The sequence below is a fragment of the Bufo gargarizans genome, chromosome 5 (assembly GCF_014858855.1).
Source record: "Bufo gargarizans isolate SCDJY-AF-19 chromosome 5, ASM1485885v1, whole genome shotgun sequence".
In the NCBI taxonomy this organism is placed as follows: Eukaryota; Metazoa; Chordata; class Amphibia; order Anura; family Bufonidae; genus Bufo; species Bufo gargarizans.
In genome coordinates, this window is record NC_058084.1 from 188,793,274 (window position 1) to 188,809,763 (window position 16,490).

A 16,490-nucleotide genomic window follows, 5' to 3' on the forward strand; every position below is an offset into this window, starting at 1 on the left:
TGAAGAAATGACAGCATGCCCATGAGATGATCTGAATGGTGTTTTTTACCTACCAGATATATGATATATACAACGGTGGCATGTCTGCCTTGCATTGTTGGCTTGGATCTGATTCAGCACATCATCTTAACTGATCCTTGTGTTAATGTGGGATTTCTTCTATACACTCTATTGTATTTGTCATACTTGTCATTTGTATATTTGCCATACTTTATGTTGTTGGACAGAATAGATGATTTGATTCTTCTAAGAAGAAATATAAAGCCACAATTGTATTCAAATAACACTCCTATATTTAGCAGGATATGCTAGCAATGACTGGCAAGTGTGGATCCAATCTCTAGGACCCTTAACTATTGAGATAATTGCCACCTAGAGATCAACTCCCATCTCAGTCTCAATAAAGTTCAATGCTGAAGTGGTTTTTATGAAACATTTAAAAATTTTCAGTTATCATGAGTCCCTTGTCAGTGTGATCACTACCTGGCTATAGACACACTTATTCTTTTTGATCTTTGATCCTTAAAGGATCCTATTGTCAAACAGATATGTCAATAGTATAAGGTGGGGAGTGAGGGGCTGAGACCCTCAACGATCACTAGTAGGAAGGGATAGAAAGACTCCACTGAGTGCTGTTCCCTGTGGCTCCCATTGCCCTTTTTGGCTCTCGTTAGAGAGCATCAACACACATCATCCATACATTTATGTATTTCACATTGATATACAGATATTGGCAATACTCATATCGGTCTATGTCTCCATTGGTGCTCACAAATCTGGATTTCAAATTAGAGGAGTTGGCTGCTATCGATTAATAGCTGCACATGTGCTGGAAATAAAGCATACATGAAGATAGTAATAGGCATTATTATACCACAGGAGCCGATGTCCGATGGTTTAATATGCCTAATTTATGTTTATTGCATGTCTGCTCACCTGCTTTTAGGGACTGCTCTCCAAAAATGGCCTCTGATGGGTTCTGTTCATTTGTGGCCTCCATTTGTATACATTGGGCATGGAGATGGTAACCGTGGATAGGGGATACAATTTGAATCGTGAAATAATTGCTTTAAACTTAGCTCTGCTTTAAATTATCAACATAAAGTTACTCCAGATCAAGAGAGCAGATATCAGGTTCTCCGAGAATATGACATCATTATGCTGCTCATGCCTCTGGATTTGGAATATTGGGATCAGAAAGTCAGTAGTAATAATATACCTTTTAGATATGGTATGTCACCTTATAGCTGCCTGTATGACCGCAGGGTTCCTCTATATGTTATAACATATGCACTACTGCACTTTATTATTTGATATTTCATAATAATATATACACTGACCAAAAATATAAACACAACACTTTTGGTTTTGCTCCCATTTTTCATGAGCTGAAGGAAAAACTGTGCACATTTCAGAGTGGCCTTTTATTGTGGGCAGTCTAAGGCACACCTGTGCAATATTCATGCTGTCTAATCAGCACCTTGATATGCCACACCTGTGAGGTGGGATGAATTATCTCGGCAAAGGAGAAGTGCTCACTAACACAGATTTAGACAGATTTGTGAACAATATTTGAGAGTAATGGGTCTTTTGTGTATGTAGAAAATGTTTCAGATCTTTGAGTTCAGCTGATGCAAAATGGGAGCACAACTGAAAGTGTTGTGTTTATATTTTTGGTCAGTGTATATGATGTTTTTTTGTGTCTATTTATCATGACTTGACTGTGTGATATATATATATATATATATATATATATATATATATATATAATATATAGAGATTTAGCACTTTGTGGAGCACATAGCCCTTTTAACTGACACTGCACTTGGGGAACACTTGCACATATTGTTTTGCACTTTATGTTATTAGTTCATTAAATGGCTTTTTATTGTTTTTACTCACAAAGATGTGGGCTTGTTCCCACACTTAAGATGGCGATTAGAGGGATTTTAGTATGGATATGGAGGAACATGCACGGCGTGTGGGTTATTTGTTGGCCTCCATAAGATATCTCGAGGGATCTTGCTCGTCCAGCCACGTAGCGCCACGCTACTGTTCCCTATTGGGGAGGGTGATGTGGCACGTGTGTTCAGGCGAGATCTCGTGGGATGTGGCAGTGATGGGGGAACCACTGATGATCGGCGCCACGATTCAAGACAGTCACGTATATAGTAATTAAAGTCCTCTATGCATCACATGAACGGGGGAATAGCATGATTTGTTGGTATAAAATGTAGTGAGACCTAGCTATGGATACGCCCGTAGCAAGAGATGCCAGAGTGCTGCTGGTATATTTACTATTTATTGCACTTCTGGTTGATTGTATAAACTCTGCTCTACTTATTACTATAATAGCAAAGTACACTAATAAAATGAATACTTGCATGTAGAAGCAAGGGCGTCTGTGATTCTATATTATGTGGTGCAATATATTTTATCTGATCGACAACAACATGGATCTTAAGGTTTAGTTGGTGACATGTGAAGATTTTTTTAGACTGTGTATATTTTTAATGTGATTATGTTTTATTGATCATGCTATAATAAATATGTCTAGTTTATGGAGAAAGTGTGGTATTGGCTTTATATATGGGTGTTGGCAAATGAGATCCTACACATGATAAATGGTGTAAACATTATAGGTTGTAATATATACATTCCAAAGCATGCCATGAGAAACTTGATTTAAAAACACGGGATGGCACAATAAGAATTAGTGTCCAAGTTAAAATATACTTTTCTATTAAGTAGTTAATACTTATACTGCTCTCAGCATATACCCTTATGTTCATTGAGGCGAAGGTTATGTTGACAGCACACTTATGGGCTCCGTTTAACTTATACGCCATGGTGAATGACATACTGTGCCATCCGTCACCCATACGCTTTAAACACATAACATTTTTTTGACATGCTGATATACAGTAATGTGAAAACGTTTTAGGCAGATGTGCAAACAATGCTTAAAAGTAAGAATGCATTAAAAATAGAAGTATTAATAGTTTATTTTTATCAATTAACAAGATGCAGTGAATGAACAGAAGAGAAATATAAATCAAATCAATATTTGTTGTGACCACCTTTGCCTTTAAAACAGCATCAATTCTTCTAGGTATACTTGTACACAGTTTTTGAAGGAACTCATCAGAGAGATTGCTTCTAACATATTGGAGAACTAACCACAGATCTTCCGTAGATGTAGGCTTGCTCAATTCCTTCTGTCTCTTTATGTAATCCCAGACAGAATAAATGATGTTGAGATCAGGGCTCTGTGGGAACTATATAATCAATTCCAGGATTCCTTGTTCTTCTGGAAGAAAAACTGCTTGGTTAATCCTTCCCTATTTCACACACTGAAGATGCCACCACTGCACTTGCATGTGCTGAAGGTTCTTCTGCTTAGGTCTCGAATGGAAGCTTTCCCTTGTCATCCTGTTCAGTTGCTTAATAGTAAAGGCAGCTGAACAGGAAGACTAGGGAATACTTCTGGTCGAGAACCAGGCAAAATGCGCACAGTCCATGTGAGTGCTTGCTGAAGACAGCAAAGGGTTCTTGAAAAGTCTGGAGAATGCTTTTAGCACTTGTTATTTTTCAAAGCATTCTTGCTTTGCAACATTTTTTCCACACCTCTCTAAAACTTTTCCACAGTACTGTATATGGACTAGCACAGTCTAATATGCCATTCCAAACAGTTTTTTGCACAGCATACATAAGTATACTAGCCAGAAAGATGCCAAAAGGACCTCTATACTCAATCTGGCTAATGTAACCTCATGGACACCTTTAGAACATACGTTGGGAGCTCACAAACTTGATATCAATGTTGACGTATTCAAATACTTTGTTGACATCTAAACAAATTTTTTTCTTACGTGATTTATCTTCACTGCTGACGTATCTACTTCTGGTAAATGAAACGTCTGCCATGGGAGATGGTGAACATAAACATCACAACAACAAAAAAGCCCAAAAAAGAACATTTCAACGCTACAGATTGCTCCATTGAAAACAAGCATCTGGATGGATGACCTGCATTCAATAACTGTGCTGACATTATAAAATTAAACATCTGTCTTGATAATTCTATAAAAAGTGAAATTTTAAGGAAATAAATCAATGTTTAGTTATTTCTATAACGTAAGTCGCTTAATAGTGTCAGCATATAATTATATTGAATCTGTGGAGGCAACCATGCAATTGAGAAGTAATAAGGTTACAGATGATAACTTTTTAATTATGTTAACTAAAATATTAGCATAATAATTAGCACAGAGCCTGCCTGTTTAGAGCTCAGTATGCAGAGAACATATTTTGAAGGACAGCTTTAAGTATAACATGACTGTGTAAATGGGAAGCAGGATTCCAGACCTTTACCACAGGCTGCTAATAAAGACAGTCCCGCACTCTATTGTGAGCACAGGGAAAAGATAAGACATTTTACCGTTTTCTGCTCCTTACAAATGTTGCGCTGATGGTGAGCATAGTTTTATTTTTCTTACACAGAACTCAAAATTCTTTTCATAGATATTGATTTTACCCTTTCTGGATTCCTGCAGCCACCACTAAAAGGAGCTCAGGAACTTATGTAGGAATTTATCACTCCCTGCAATTTGGAATTCTGGCTTCAAAAAGATACAAAATAGGGATTTTTTGTTGAAACAAATATGTGGCCTTTTGCATTTATACTACACAGTTTTGAAAAGTGTGTGGGAAAGTGGGCATAATTAACTTTAATTTGTTTCACTCCAGATTTATCAGTGAGATTTTTTTTTTATAAAGTCACAAAAAGACACAATCTCATTCCAGTAGTGGCGGAAATACCCATTTAATAGCTGGCAGCCAAATGATTGTTTGGGCAACATCCAAGTCCCTAACACCTGTTTTAACTATTAAACAAAATAGAACCAAGGGAAATGGAGGAGGTAAACAGAGGAAGTTATGTGACTTTGTAAAAAGTTTGTGCATTTTCAGTGTTTAGTGTCCCTTTAAACTATACCTGTCATGCCATGTTGTCTCCCATTCACTGCGCACAGAGAAGAGTGTATCCTGCTCTGCTATCTCTGTCTCTCGCATAGGTTCAGAAGCAGCATAGAGAACATCATACAGCAATAATGAGTATTGTAACTGTGAGTTCAGCAATGGGATCAAATAGAAAACACTATCATCAGTAGTGGCCGGGAATGCCATACGCGATCCCCTCTACAAGATGAACAGTACCTTTAGCCAGCGAGGGACGGATAAACTGAGCCATATGCCCCCAGTGATCCCTTTGGCCCTGTTATTGTCTAACTGTGGCCATTTAATTTATTATCTAATTACTTGGCACCCTTTTTTTGGCATTTTTTTTATGTCACCCATACATCAGTGAGGCTAACATATTAATTGTGTACATCTATCTACTTGATGAAAAGAGTTAGCCTTAGTGAGCCCTGAATCCCCTGAAGAGTCTAGGGCTATCTATATTTAAGACGAAACACGTAGGGATTTTTTTTTGCTTTTAGGGGTCATCCATCCATTAGTATCCCTTGGCAGGGACGTCAGGGGCCTTCTATTTTTAGGGTAAGGTTCCGGACAGGGCCGCCCTTGTCAGGGGCGATGACTCTGTATTAGGAGGACATCAGGGCATACTAGACCTGACAGGGCGTTCTAGGGACAAAGTCCAAAACAAGGACCCTGCCCGCTGTTATTTGAAAACTTAGACCTCTGGAACTTCACAATGGTCTCCAGATGACCTCTACCCACCAGTAAGACCGTTCCTTATATTATTGTGGGATATATTTCCGTTTGGCTATTTTTTACTTTATTGCCATTACCTGATACTGTTAATATAGGGTATCTTTGGCAATTTTGTGTTATTGTGTGTTTTATTTTTGTTGCACGAGTGGTGGTGTGCACACTTTTAGTATTAAGCGTATTGTTGGTAAAAGTTTTAACTATACTGTATATTAATAAACGCTATGTTTTAATAGATTACTACCTCCATTTTTCTATATTTGATCTAATCGTGGTAGTCTGGGAGAAGTATTCATCACCTTCCTCCCTTTATTGGTATTTTTCTGTGTAACACTTTTAGATACCTGCAAGTTATTGGTGTAATCTGGCAACTGGTGCTAATTTCCTTAGTGATCTGACAAACCCTATTTGACTGGCAGCCTAACTTTCCAGTTTTCACTGACTTTGCCATAATGGTGTGCCGTTCCAAAGTGACTGAAAACCGTGAAAACGGCAGCAGGTCGTCCAGATGAAGGTCAAAGGGTTGACCCTATCAGCCATAGCAAGATAAATTTGTCATTCCAAGTCTGTGATTTCTAGAATATTGCATCTTTACAACATCACAGACTCATTCAAGTCCCCCAAGAAGGCTGATTGCCCTCGAAAGACAAATGCAAGAAAGGACAGGATAATGCGGAGAATCTCCATGGGTAACTGCACTGCAGCTGGAATTGCTCGCCAGTTCCGCACTGAACAGGGTAATCTGTCTTGTCATACAGTGTCTCGACGTTTAAGAGCATTTGGACTGAAAGCCCATTCTGCAGTGACCAAACCTCTCATTAGCAGAAAGAATCAAAAGGCTAGATTCACCTTTGCTGAGGAGCATGTTGTGTCGACAGAGGAGAAGTGGTCTAGAGTTCATTTTAGTGATGAAAGCAAGTTTAATTTATTTGGGTCTGATGGGAAACATTATGTTCGTCGGCAAACTGGAGAAAGACTGAACCCAAAGTGTGTAAAGAAGTCAGTGAAAGGTGGAGGAAGCGTCATGGTTTGGGGAATGTTTTCTGCAGCAGGAGTTGGACCTCTCATACAGATACATGGCAGAGAGAATGCAAGTGTGTATCAGAACCTTCTACAACAACACATGGTTCTATCCTTGCGTTTATCACTCAATCAGCCAGCAATTTTCATGCAGGACAATGCCCCCTGTCACACAGCAAAACGGGTAAAGCAGTTCCTTGAAACTGAAAACATTGAAACAATGAAATGGCCGGCCCAGAGTCCTGATCTAAACCCAATAGAAAACCTCTGGAAAATCCTTGGTGACAAAGTTGTGGTCAAGAAACCCACAACAGTCACAGAACTGTTGAAGAAGAGTGGACCAAAATCCCACCAGAGCAGTGTGAGAGACTAGTGATGTCCTGTGATCGGAGATGTGCTGAAGTCATCCAAAGCAAGGGCCTGTACACTTCCTACTGATTGGTGACTGTTCTAACCTTCAGAAAATTTAGAATCTTTCTCTGTGCTACAGTCATTGCTGTTCTCCAATTATGATCAGAGTTTTTGAAAAATAAAAGTTTTATGTTGATGTACTTTGGTTATTTTGGAAAACACTGTTCTAATGGCATGGTGTACCCCTTACAAAAAATCCTTCAAATGATGATCGATGTAGATTACATAATTTCTGAAAAATTTAAGTGTTCATAAATTGTGCTCTAATTTTGATCGCCACTGCATATCATCCTTACATTCACACATAGAAGGTTTAATTCAATCAGTACATTATTTTTTTCATCAGTGAGTGTACAGTACAGACCAAAAGTTTGGACACACCTTCTCATTCAAAGAGTTTTCTTTATTTTCATGACTATGAAAATTGTACATTCACATTGAAGGCATCAAAACTATGAATTAACACATGTGGAATTATATACATAACAAACAAGTGTGAAACAACTGAAAATATGTCATATTCTAGGTTCTTCAAAGTAGCCACCTTTTGCTTTGATTACTGCTTTGCACACTCTTGGCATTCTCTTGATGAGCTTCAAGAGGTAGTCCCCTGAAATGGTTTTCACTTCACAGGTGTGCCCTGTCAGGTTTAATAAGTGGGTTTTCTTGCCTTATAGATGGGGCTGGGACCATCAGTGGCGTTGAGGAGAAGTCAGGTGGATACACAGCTGATAGTCCTACTGAATAGACTGTCAGAATTTGTATTATGGCAAGAAAAAAGCAGCTAAGTAAAGAAAAACGAGTGGCAATCATTACTTTAAGAAATGAAGGTCAGTCAGTCAGCCGAAAAATTGGGTAAACTTTAAAAGTAAGGGCTATTTGACCATGAAGGAGAGTACTGGGGTGCTGCGCCAGATGACCTAGCCTCCATAGTCACCGGACCTGAGCCCAATCGAGATGGTTTGGGGTGAGCTGGATCGCAGAGTGAAGGCAAAAGGGCCGACAAGTGCTAAGCATCTCTGGAAACTCCTTCAAGACTGTTGGAAGACCATTTCAGGGGACTACCTCTTGAAGCTCACCAAGAGAATGCCAAGAGTGTCGAAAGCAGTAATCAAACAAAAGGTGGCTACTTTGAAGAACCTAGAATATGACATATTCTCAGTTGTTTGACACTTGTTTGTTATGTATATAATTCCACATGTGTTAATTCATAGTTTTGATGCCTTCATAGTCATGAAAATAAAGAAAACTCTTTGAATGAGAAGGTGTGTCCAAACTTTTGGTCTGTACTGTATATAAAGGATCTAAGCAAACAGTTGTGACTTTAAATATGAAAAAAAGTGCTATTTTGAATAATATTACATTTTTAATATTCAGTACAGTTGCCACTGAACAGATATTGAAATTCATGAATTTTAGTTATTGGCATACATTTTTAAATATATTCTAATTGTTTAGAATCATAAGTGATTAAAAAGAATGTAATTATTTAAACATTCCTAAATAATTTCACTTAGCATTTATTTATTTTTTTGCTATTTGACTAACATTTTGTGTTGTGATTTAATTCATCGGTGTTAGTCATTGTATGGTATTTACGGTCTATCATGCCGCCCAACTTCTGAAAATTGCAAAGAAGGACAATATGTACGGGCCGCATCGCTGCAATTTTATTCATACCAGGTCACACCTCTAATGCCGCCCAAAACCTAATTACTGACTCCTTCAAAACTGAGCAGGTGGGGAATGGTTAGGTGAGTATAAATAAGTTCCTTTATGTTTTTTTCTGCATGTGGACCCACTGGGACAATTTCTTTCTTGTATTTCAATATCCATTTAAATATTAGCACATAAATCATTGGATTGTTGTTATTTTAAGGTCCAAATTGCATCAAATAATGAAGTTCTGGTCTAATATACAGGTAGCAACCATGCAGACACTTTAGCAAGGAGCAATTTAGTAAATGTATTAATGCACATTTATGCATTCATTCTCCAGGTCAAAAAGAGGGACATTTAAGGATCAAAGAGGGACAGAGGGACTTGGGTCAAAAAGAGGGACTATCCCTCTAAAAGAGAGACACTTGGGAGGCATGTGGAATGACTAAAATTTCAGAATGTGAAAAAAATTCCCACCTAAACATCCACAGAGTAATAAATCTCCACTATGATACTAGCCACTTGCACACTCATGTTTGTGTTTCAGATGACAAAAACGGGAGGTCGCACCTGTTCACTAGAAATGCAGCTTGGCACTGAGTCACACAGCCTGAGGGAACCTAACTAAATGGTGAAATGCTATAGCAGTTTCGAAATGCTTGCTGTGAGTCACTGTACTTACACGACTCACTGACATAATAGTGCAAGAGGAAGCAGAGGGAGGTCTGATGGATTCATCAAATTCCACCAACAGTCACATGTGTACGCTGGCAGACAGACTATTCCTAGAGGGTTCCTTTGGGGGAATTAAAAGAGTGGAATTTTAAAGGGGGTTTTCTAGTATTATCCAAATAAAGATTAATCCCAAATTCCCCCCCAAAGTCTTTTTGGCGTTTTCTTGGACTTTTGCATGTTCTAGTGTTTTGGGTTTTTTTCAGGCATTTTTTTATGCAAAAACCACCACCTCGAGATGTTCGCTGGAAGTCTATTGAACACAGTACAAACACAATTATTTTTAGTGGTGTTAAAAACACTTGTGTGACATTCTGGGGTCTATGCCATTTTTTTAGATTGTACCATGCTATGCGTTTTCCTCATCCATATTTTTTATTTATTTTTTGGCCCTGTTTGAAAGAATGTGTCAATGTGTGTTGTGTCTTTTGTATGGGGTTTCTACGTCACATTTTTTACCATGTCTTGATTTCACATTGATTTGCAGAGGAAGTCACATCCGAGAATTTTTCCGGTACAAGAATTAATGGCATGAAAAAGATGCATGTGCTAAAACACATTCAGAGGCAGCATAATCTGTGCAGACCTAGTATTACTATCAGCTGAGAAGCAGCTGCACAGATCTCTCGTTGTACCATGCATTTCCCATTTTATCATGTATTGCCATGGTTTTGCAACGCTGTCATTGGTTGCTTGTTTATTTTTTTAATAGATAAACATATTAAAAAATTTGTTTTGCCTGGTTTTGACTGTGTAGCACACACACACACTGGCTGCTTCCACACCATGATTTTTTATTTGTGTTCTATTTATCCAAAACCTCCAGTCTAGTGCTGCATATTTTAAACTTTTTGTGTTTTTATTGCTTTTTATGTGTCATTTTTAACAATGATCTTAAAATTGCTGTTGGGAAAAGGCGCCCTTCCAATAAGAGAGACCTGGAGCAGTTTGCTAAGGAAGAGTGGTCCGAAATTCTGGTTGAGAGGTGTCAGAAGCATATTGATGGTTATAGGAAGCAACTGATTTCAGTTATTTTTTCCAAAGGGTGTGCAACCAAATATTAAGTTAACCACCTCCCGTCCGCACATTGAATATAAACGTCCGGGAGGTGGTTCTCTATTTCTAAATGGACGTTCCAGAACGTCCGTTCAGAAACTGCAGCTGCTGATCGGGTTGCCCGCTGTCAGTGACAGCAGGACAGCCCTTAGAGAAGGCAGGGACAGTGCCCAGGTGTCCCTGCCTTCTGGATCGCTGCATACACAGCGCTCGGTGAGCGCTGTGTATGCAGAGCAGGAAGCGATATGCGCTTCCTGTTCTGGCCCGGCGGTCATAGGACCGCCGGGATCGGAGAGTGCAGGAGCTGTGTGAAGTCTTTCAGAGACCTCGATCAGCCCTGCACTGAGGCTGTACAGCACTGTATTGCGCTGTACAGCCTCTCTGGGGGGTGTATTTCTCCTGTAACTGGGGCTACTATGTCAGCCCCAGTTACAGGAGAAATCAACAGTGAAAAAAATAAAATAAAAGTGAAGTAAATGTCCCCCAGGAGTCTTGTATGACCTTATGGGGGACAAAAAGTATAAAAAATTAAAATTAAAAAATAAAGTGTTATAAAAATAAAATACAAAAAAAGGATTCACATGTAAAAAAAAAAATGTAAAAAAATAGAAAAAAATAAATTAAATAGACATATTTGGTATTGCCGCGTCCGTGACGGTCGGCTCTATAAATATATTACATAATCGACCCAGTCCGATAAACACCATTAAAAAAAACTGTCAAAAAAAGCCATTTTTGTCACCTTACATCACAAAAAGTGCAACACCAAGTGATCAAAAAGGCGTATGTCCCACAAAATGGCACCAATAAAACCGTCACCTCATCCCGCAAAAAACTAAGCCCCTACATAAGAAATTCTCTCATAAAAAAATTGAAAAAACTATAGCTATTAGAACATGGAGAAACTAAAACATCATGTTTTTGTTTAAAAAATGCTATTATTGTGTTAAAGTGAAATAAATAAATAAAAGTATACATATTAGGTATTGCCGCGTCTGTAAAAACCAGCTCTATAAAAATATCACACGACCTAACCCCTCGGGTAAACACAAAATTTTTATCACCTTAAATCACAAAACGTGCAACACAAAGTGATCAAAAAGGTGTATGTCCCACAAAATGGTACCAATAAAACCGTCACCTCATCCCCCAAAAAATGAGCCCCTGCATAAGAAAATCTCTCAAAAAAAAAAAAAAATATAGCTCTCAGAACATGCTATTATTGTGTAAAACTTAAATAAATAAGAAAAAGTATACATATTAGGTATCGCCACGTCCGTAACAATCTGCTCTATAAAAATTTCATTTGACCGAACCCCTCAGGTGAACGCTGTAAAAATAAATAAAAACTGTGCTAAAACAACCAATATTTGGCCACCTTGCCCCATAAAGTGTTATAATGAATGATCAAAAAATTATATGTACCGCAAAAATAGTACCAATAAAACTGGCACCTTATCCCCTAGTTTGTGTGCCCATACAGCAGTTTATGACCACATGTGGGGTGTTTCTGTAAACCGCAGAATCTGTGTAATAAATATTGAGTTTTGTTTGGCTGTTAACCATCGATGTGCTAACGAAAAAAATGGATTCAAATGGAAAATCTGCCAAAAAAGTGAAATTTTAAAAATTTCCTTTAATTCTTGTGGAATGCCTAAAGGGTTAACACAGTTTTTAAAATCGGTTTTAAGTAACTTGAGGGGTGCAGTTTCTACAATGGGGTCATTTTATGGGGGTATCCACTATGTAAGCCCCACAAAGTAACTTCAGACCTGAACTGGTCCTTAAAAAGTGGGTTTTGGCAGTTTTCTTAAAAATTTCTAAACTTCTAAGCCTTCTAACGTCCTAAAAAAATTAAATGACATTTCCAAAATGATGCCAACATAAAGTATACATATGGGGAATGTTAAGTAATAAATATTTTATGAGGTATCACTTTCTGTTTTAAAAGCAGACAAATTGAAAGTTAGAAAATTGCTAATTTTTTCAAATTTTTTGTAAATTTGGGATTTTTTCATAAATAAAGGTGAAATATATTGACTCACATTTATGACTATCATGAAGTACAATGTCTCACGAGAAAACAATCTCTGAATGACTTGGATAAGTAAAGGCGTTCCAAAGTTATTACCACATAAAGTGAGATATGTCAGTTTTGAAAAATTAGACCTGGTCAGGAAGGGGGCAAATAGCCCAGATGGGAAGTGGTTAAGGGTGCCAATAATTTTGTCTAGCTAATTTTTGGGAGTTTGATGTGACATTATGTCCAATTTGCTTTTTTTCTCCCTTTTTTTGGTTTTGTTCCAATACACACAAAGGGAATAAACATGTGTATAGCAAAACATGTGTTACTGCAATACTTTTCTGTGAGAAATACTTCATTTTTTAGAAAAATTTCAGGGGTGCCAACATTTACGGCCATGACTGTAGATGCATAACGGCATAAGTAGGTTTAGAGCAGGACCTGCCTGACCTGAGACCACCGTGGCGCTGTATAGGTGGGCACAGATGTGTTTTGATCAAAATATATTGGCTAAGGCTTCTTTCACACGAGCGCGACGGATTAGGTCCAGATGCGTTCAGGGTGCGTTCAGGGAAACTGGCACTATTTTGCAAGCAAGTTTAGTCAGTTTTGTCTGCAATTGCATTCAGTTCAGTTTTTTCCACGTGATTTTTCCAATGCGTTTTGATTTGTTTTGCACGTGCGTGATAAAAAACTGAAGGATTACAAACAACATGTCCTAGCAACCATCTGCGAAAAACACTGAGAAGCACTTGCTTCCAGATGCGATGCGTTTTTCACTGAAGCCCTATTTACTTCTATGGGGCCAGGGCTGCGTGAAAAACGCAGAATATAGAACATGCTGCGTTTTTTAATGACTAATGCGTGAAAAAAAACGCTCATGTACACAGACCCATTGAAATGAATAGGTCACTCATGTGAAAGGGTCCTAATGCCTCATTCACACGTCAGTGTTCGGTCAGTGATTTCCATCAGTGATTCGTGAGCCAAAACCAGGTCCGGCTCTAAACACAGAACAGGCAGAACAGGAGCAGATCTTTCCCTTATACGTTATGTCTGTGGAGGCTTCTCTTCTGGTTTTTGCTCACAAATCACTGATGGAAGTCACTGACCAAACACTGAAGTGTGAACGAGGCCTAAGAGTCTCAGATTTTATCATTAGAATGAGGGCTCTTCACAATCATCATTAGGAAAAGTCGGATTATGCAAAATTCAAAGTTTTATAAATGCCCACTAACCTTGTCCTAAAAAACTGGTTATTCTAAGCAGCTGCCTAACACTCTGAAAATGAAAATTGTTGAGGCCCCCAAAGCAGGAGAAGGCTATAAGAAGATAGCAAAGTGTTTTCAGGTTGCCATTTCCTCTGTTAAAAATGTAATTAAGAAATGGCAGTTAACAGGAACAGTGTATGTTCAAGAAGAAAATTTCAGAGACAGCTGCTCATAGGATCGCTAGAATGGCAAATAAGAACCCCCATTTGACTGCACAAGAACTTCAGGAAGATTCAGCTGACTCTGGAGTTGTGGTACATTGTTCTACTGTTCAGCAACACCTGCACAAATATGGCCTTCATGGAAAAGTCATCAGAAGAAAACCTCTCCTGCGTCCTTACCACAAAATTCAGCATCATAAATTTGCAAAAGGACATCTAAACAAGCCTGATGCATTTTTGGAAACAAGTCCTGTGGACCGAAGAGGTTTAAATAGAACTCTTTGGCCACAACGAGCAAAGATGTTTGGAGAAAAAAGGGCACATAATTTCATGGAAAGAACTCCTCACCAACCATTAAAGGGTTTCTACCACTTTGTTTGCCCCTATTTAGCTTTCAGACACTAGCGATCCACTAGTGTCTGCTGTACAAAACAATCTTAATATAACAGTTTTTTGTGCAGCCGTTTCGCAAAAAAAAAGCACTTATATCGATATGCTAATGAGCCTCTAGGTGCTATGCGGGCGTCTTTTCAGCACCTAGAGGCTCCGTCTACCTTCACATAATGCCGCCCAGCACGTCCCTCCAGCCTGCCCATCTCGACGGAATGCGATCCTCCCTCTGTTCCAGCCTTATGAAATCTCACGCCTGCGCCGTGCGCGTCTGCAGTCGGCGCAGGCGCAGTGAATGTCTGACCGCTCCCTGCTCAGACATCTCCACTGCGCCTGCACCATCTGTTCCTCGGAGCACTCTGACGTAATTGGCGCAGGCGCAGTGGAGATGTCTGAGCAGGGAGCGGTCAGACATTCACTGCGCCTGCACCGAATGCAGACGCGCACGGCGCAGGCGCGAGATTTCGTACGGCTGGAACAGAGGGAGGATCGCATTCCTTCGGAGATGGGCGGGCTGAAGGGATGCGCTGGGCGGCATTATGTGAAGGTAGATGGAGCCTCTAGGTGCTGAAAAGACGCCCGCATAGCACCTAGAGGCTCATTAGCATATTGCTATAAGTGCTTTTTTAGCGAAACGGCTGCACAAAAAACTTATATTAAGATTGTTTTGTACAGCAGACACTAGCGGGTCGCTAGTGTCTGAAAGCTAAATAGGGGCAAACGAAGTGGTAGAAACCCTTTAAGCAAAGGGGTGGATAAATCATGCTTTGGGGTTGTGTGGCAGCCAATGCAACAGGGAACATTTCATGGGTAAAGGGAAGAATGGATTCAATCAAATTCCAGAAAATTAAGGAATCTAACATAACACCAACTGCAAAAAAGCTGAAGTTGAAAAAAGGATGGATTCAACAAATGGATAATGATCCTAAACACACCTCAAAATCCATGATAGACTACCTGACAAAGGTGCAAACTGAAGGTTTTACCACGGCTCTCACAGTCCCCTATTCTGAACATCATTGAAAATCTGTGGATAGACCTCAGAGGAGCAGTGTATGCAAGACGGACCAGGAATCTCATGGAAGACTTTTGCAAAAAAGAATTGATGAAATTCCCTCAAACAAGAATTGAAAGACTTTTGGCTGGCTACAAAGAGCATTTACAAAGTGTGATACTTGCCAAAGGGGGTGCTACTGGGTACAAACCATGCAGGGTTCCCAAAGTTTTGCTTCGGGCCTATTTTCTTTTTGTTTATTTTGAAAATGTAAATCATGAAAAAAAAAATAATAATTTTGCTTAAAATACAAAGGGAATGTGTAATTTTTGCCTTTTGTAAATCATTTCATCTTTAATTTGCTTAACTGTTCACAGTAACAGTAATTTTGACCAGAGGTGTCCAAACGTTTGCATGCCACTGTATGCTCGTTCTGATGCTCCTTTCTGATAGGGAAACATGGCCCCCATTCTAGGGATCGTGGAAGTCATAGCAAACAGTCTGTCACAACCAGACATCTGAGAAGCTCTGACAAATGCCTTTCAGAACCTCCTCCTTGAGCTTTCTTTGTTTTGGTTTTCAGTTCCTCATCTCATTAGCCTCTCTCAGCTGTCTTGTAGTTGGACTGATTGCATCCCTTTAAATTCCTCCCCATAATGCATTAGTGTGCGGTTTATACAACTTCCTGGAGTGTGTGTGCATGCTGATCCTATTTCCCAGTCTTCTACAAGATAAGTGTTGTACATTCATTTGTGATTTTATGTTTGCTGGATCCCAGGTGACCCTGACTCCCTCCGTGTCTAGTGTAGGGAGCCGGTGGTCGTGTCCCCTCACTATTGTAGGGTGTTCAGGTGTTATATAGTCGAGGTATGAGGATATGCGATCATCCACCATTGGGGTGTTCGCATAGGCTGAGCAGAGTCAGGCAGAGTGCCAGGTCTTATGCAGGGGTCTCCCTTTTGTTCCTTAGTTTTGGATCCAGTGAGTCATATATTCATTTTGCATTGTCTTGTTTCCTGTACACCTTTCGTGACACAGAC